At 43.5% G+C, this 5,545-nt stretch overlaps 1 pseudogene across 1 annotated transcript; it reads left to right on the top strand.

The window, feature by feature from the left end:
* Positions 1-826: 826 nt before the first annotated feature.
* LOC147447169 (uncharacterized) lies at positions 827-4,783 on the top strand (annotated as a pseudogene). The gene is made up of 2 exons (XR_015189597.1): positions 827-2,394; positions 2,486-4,783. The product of XR_015189597.1 is annotated as an uncharacterized LOC147447169 (transcript).
* The last annotated feature ends 762 nt before the right edge of the window (positions 4,784-5,545 follow it).

The following is a 5,545-nucleotide window of genomic DNA, read 5'->3' as shown; positions in this document are numbered from 1 at the left end:
ACCCCTATTGAGATGCAACCATATCTCCTTTTGGTCCCGTGTTGAGATAGGTCTAGAAGCACATGTCTCTATTCTAACTCTTGTTCCTGTTTATTCTTCCACATTAAATGATCAGTTTAATATGAGAAAACCATTTGGTAAAGTTAGATATTATATTTTATGACAGAGAGCGTTACAAAGGGTACCAAACTCGATGAGAATACTTCTATTGAGTATCATCGGGAGGCTATAATTCCCACTGGTTCATCTTCTCTTGTGCCTTATATTCCCACTAATATCCCTCTGTTGCGCATTTTTCACATGATTGTGACTTGCCTAAACAATGGGTGGCTTAACCATTTTCATGGTCTGTATTACCCTCTGCCTAATGATTTTGTCAAAGAAAATCAACCACCAAAAGAAGCTGATCTAGCCACAGATGCCATGCTCTGTGGAATTGAGTCATTGTAGCAAGTAGTGGATCATAACAACAACTTAGTCTTCTTCATAGCTTTTGTTGAGGGACATAGTCCTTTCAGTATTTTCAAAGATGAATACCAACTCATTAGGCACCAATTCACGTTCGACATCTATGACACTATCTGATAGTTTCTCCCCTATTTATGTTGACATCACACAAGACCTAAATATACAACACCACCAACTATATACACACAATGTACCGATCATAAAAATACTTCTCCAACCAAATGATATTTATTACAAGAGCATATTGGAACTTAATGCCCAACAAAGGCTAATATTTGATGATATTATGTTAAAAAAATGTATAGTTCTTGCAGAAGCAATCCACATTTTCCTAATTGGAGGTGCAAGCACAGGTAACACTTTCACCCTTCTTTTGATTGTTCAAGGGCTTCTACGTTTCTATACCCACATATCACATTCTAGTTGTCCAACAAAATCTTTGCTAATGGCATGCACAAAAAAGGTTGCTTTCAACATTGGTGAAACCACTATCCACTCGGCCCTCCACTTGCCGCTACTCACATCATCTAACACTTCCCTGTCACCTGAGAGGCTACATGAGCTACATCTGCTTTATCGAGACCTGCAGTTAGACGTTGATAGGAGTTTTTTGGTTTGAAGTTTACCAGCCCATGTATATATGATGTGCTCGCTTTTTTCACTTTTGAGTGTGCTATGGTTGCTTCTACAGTGCTAGGCAATGCCAATTTTTGATGTGTACTCTTGGCTATGGTCTATAGCTCGCCATTTGACAAAGTTTGCAAAAGAATTGATGTACTGAGCGTCACTCATGTTTGTGCCAACAAAGCTCGAGAGTATCCATGATTTAGCATTATGTGCAATCTTTATATAAGGCCTCAATGGAGAGAATCCACCTCGGCATCACACTACATTGTTTGTGTCCGTCCGTCGATCATCTTGTAGAGTTGATGAAGAATGGGGCATCATTTAGGTTTTCAAAGTTGGACCTACATTGTTGTGCTTATGGGCATTGACATAGCCTACAGTGGAGCCAATGAAATGAACTTGATGAACTTGTCAAAGGACGGCGAGATCGACGCTCAATGCAGTTATGACAGGAGCTCAGGCATCGGGTGAAATAATAGCAATGCTTGGGTGGGAATCAAACCTTGGCTAAATCATTAAGGAAAAAGGTCAATTGAGTTCTTTTAAAAGGGGGTCGTAATAATTGGAGGATGGTCTGCACGTGAAAAAAGGCGGCGCCAGAGAAGAAAAAGGCACCATGGGCCGCCATGGAAAGGAAGGAAGGGGGGAAGGTGAAGCCAGGCATAAGAGACAAGGGGGTACGATGCTAGAAGGGCGCTCTTGAAGCCACTCTGGGAAAGAAGCAAGACGAGCAGCCAGAGGCCCGGGCCTGCCAGAGTACGAAGGGGGGACATGCTACAGGAGTAGTCGAGCTCAGAGCGGGGTGGCCGATTTCCAATTAGAAGGGGGCTCTGCAGCAAGATCATAAGTTTGTGCTTGCAGGAAAGAGGGTTGGGGCTGATCAGGTTGCCAAGTTACAGGAGGGTATTGGTCTCCAAGCAAGTGAGGTCGCCATGCTCAACTGAGGAGTCAGTTAAATCGAAAGGGGCAACTGCGCTAACAATCAAGTGAAGAGAGGGCGACAGGAGTCGAGAGGAGGTGCGCCAGAGAGGGCTGCAGGGAAGCCGGCTACACGGGAATAACGCACGCCATTGAGGAAACAAGAGAGGACTGCAGGGAGCAGCAAAAGAGGGAAGCTCTCGGAGCCGGAATAGTTGGTGGCCATTAAGCTTGTGTGTGAACCAAGAGCAGCGGGTTGAAGGATGTGGATGGGCTGCAGGGATCCTCCATGGCGTGAGTAGGAGAAGAAGGTAGAGAGAGGGCTCTCGAAGCCAGGCTCGGCAAGCACACAGGGGAGCAGCCAAAGGCAGTGGCGAGAAGGTAGGGGAGACTGATTTCAAGGAGAGGCCCCTGTGTGCTCGGCAAGCACAGCCGAGCACACAGGGGAGCAGCCAAAGGCAGTGGCGAGAAGGTAGGGGAGACTGATTTCAAGGAGAGGCCACCCACTTCCAAAGGAAAAGAAAATGCCAACAAAGGAGAGGAGGCTCTCGAACCAAACTTGAAAGAACGGAGAAAGTGGCGCCAACTTCAGAGAGATAAGGGGCGCTAGCCTTGGGGAGTGTGAAGCCGAAATGCAGGACTCAGGAGGGAGCAACGCTGTCTGACAGGGGTGGAGAGCCTCTGGGTGCGCCATCTGGAAGCCGAGAGCCAGCTGTGCGCAGGCCAAAACTAGGGAGGCAAGAGATGAAGGCCGTGGCCTACCATACAGGGACTGAAGGAAGCAGGACAGAGTAGCACTGAGCGATACAAGAGGAGGAAGAGCCGATTTTAAGGGTGCTGAGGGGTGCCGTGTACAAAACCAAGAAGCCTGAGTGAAGAGCAGGAGGCCTTCTGAGGGCGTGTAGACCTGCCGTTTACAGAGGGCGGCACCTGCAGGTTCGGAAAGTTGCTATCCGTGAGTGGTTGAAAGGTGGTAAAGAGGAGGGCCAGTGCATAGGTGGCGTTGGCCGGCAAGGGTAGCTCAAGATTCGATCATAAGGGTGCAATCAATAAGAAGTTCGCCATAATATTGGTCCCGTTTGGCAGCCCATTGTGCCAAGCTAAAGAGTCGAGTCGACCTCAATGCATTAGAAGAGCTCCCCATATAAGAAGGATGCGGCATCAAACATCTGGCTTCAAGCACTTGGGTTTAACATTTCTGTACATACATTCGTTTTCAGTTTCAAAATGCTCTTGGTTTTAGCAAAAACTAGCCATGTCTTATATGTACGGCTGCAGGACAGAAGATGCACTAGGCATAAGTGGAATTTGTAAAGACTTATGGCCAATGGCTTGGGTTGACAGCTGGATGCAGTCTTTGGAGTGGTAGTTGCAGGTGTTTGAGTGGATAGGTTTGTGATCCCGAACTAGCAAAGAGGCCAAGCTATAGAGGTGCTTTGCTCCAGGTTTCTCTTGTCATCGTTTTGGTGCCTGCCACCCACTGAGGATCGAACTCAAGAGCTTCAGCTCATTATGGTCTTATGCTACAGGTGATTCAATATGGATATGGCTACGAGCAGGTTCTTCACAGGTGCCCAGCATGAAGCTATTTGGCATGGTTTTGCCTTGTGGAGTACAAGTTTGCTCAAGTGGAGCTTTATGATGACGAGTCGCAAGCTGATTATGCATGGCAAGGGCTTCTTTATGATGCATGCTACTTTTATTCCATGTTGTCTGAGGAAGAACAATGGAGTTGGCAAAGCATGAGAAGGGCTCTTTTTCTAGCTTTTTATGATCCTCCAAAGTTGTTTTGTACCATTGAGAATGGTTCTCAACTCATCGAGTCTTGGAATGAACTTCAGCCACAGTACTGGGAGAGCTTGGAGACCTCGGCATCTCAGGTATGCCTTCCCCATGATGGGTTTGATTTTGATATGCATAGTGGAATGGTCACAGTTGATGATGAGGGTTATGAGAGCGACGAAGAAACATCTTCATGTAGTGATGGTGGTGAGAGCTTTGATGACGAGTTAAGGTCTTTTATCCTTGCCAAGCTTAAAGTTAAGGAGGCAATTCATCACAGTTTTGAAAGCCTTGGAAGTCAAAGCGAGGTTTGAAGAGAGTGATAGTGAGACAAAAAGCACTTGTGACATATCATCAGGTGGAAATGACACGGAGGTTATGCAGGAAGAGGCAAATAATTTAACTATTTTGGAAAATATGTATAATGTTGTGTATGAGGATGCTTTGGATCTTAACTCACAGCAAGAGGGGGGGCAAGGCCTTGTCTCCCATGAGATGTATGTACAACCAGCAACGACAAGGAAGAGTGAGAATGCTTCAGTTGAAGAGGTATGAGTTTTTTTGATGAGGAAAATGTATGTGAAGAAGTGGTACAGGTTGAGGGTTTCTTGGATGGTGCAGTTAATGATATGAGTTTTCTTATAGCCTCATGCCTAAAGCTGTGATGGTGTATCCTTCTCTACTTCCTTTGATATTGGTATGCCGTAAGGTGTAACTTGTGAGTTTTTTGACCGTCTTCTTGATGAAGAAATGCTTCTTGAGAAAATTATGGGTGCATCAAAGAAGGATGATGCTTGTGCAAATGCCTTCAATGTGTTTAACACTAGGTTGGTAATGGGACACTTTTATGTCCTCTTAAGTGACCATTTTCCTTGAATTATGTCAAGAGTTTCAAAATGGATTTTGAGGTGCTATCTATCTAGAAAGTTGTCTCATGAGCTGAAAAAAACTCGACATTTTTTTGGAATATCAATTCCATCTTTAACCTTGTCCTTGCACAACATTTCACAACCTAAACTGTGTGAAAAAACGGGTCCTGTTTTTGCCTTTTTTCAACTTTTTGCAACTATACCACTCTAGAATTCATGTTTGTGAGGTCTATAATGCTAGAGAATTATCTTTACTAGTCCTTAACATGTCGTGATGCTTCTAGGGAGAAATAAATATTAAAGTTGTAAGTTATGATCAAATTACAAAAATTGTCAAATCCTGTATTTTAGCTAATTTTAGCTCTTCTATGATTTTTTTGGTAGATTTCATGATATCTAAATGCATTTTTTATTTTCTATGTCGCATATTGTAACATAAAGCTAATATTTCTTGAGTTTTGGGGCACCTAATACCCTATTTTGCATAGTACCCAACGATGGTTGATTTTTTCAATTATAGAAGAAAACGAAACATTCTAGTATATCAAGTATAGCTTTTTCAATATTGTTAGTTTCTTGTGACAACTACATGCATTTTGTAGGTAGTAACCATATCTAGTCATAAGGATCAAATTTGGCTAGATATTGAATAGTTTCTATGGGATTCTACAACGCATAATGTTGAACCCAGTTTTTTCATGTTTGCTGTATTTAGCACTTCATCTTTGTCCCCAAGATTCCCCGTGGTAAGAGATGTATTATTCTTTTGACATGCTCCATGGCTCCTTACGAACATAAAGGACAATAGACAACTAAGAAAACATGCATATATTATTTGTATTGAGCGTGGCTATAGAAACTTTGATGATAGGTTTGCAGAA

Source organism: Adiantum capillus-veneris, chromosome 11 (genome assembly GCF_014529385.1).
Source record: "Adiantum capillus-veneris isolate H3 chromosome 11, ASM1452938v2, whole genome shotgun sequence".
Lineage (NCBI taxonomy): Eukaryota > Viridiplantae > Streptophyta > Polypodiopsida > Polypodiales > Pteridaceae > Adiantum > Adiantum capillus-veneris.
The sequence above is the reverse complement of the archived record's forward strand: the minus strand, read 5'-3'. Positions and strand labels throughout refer to the sequence as shown.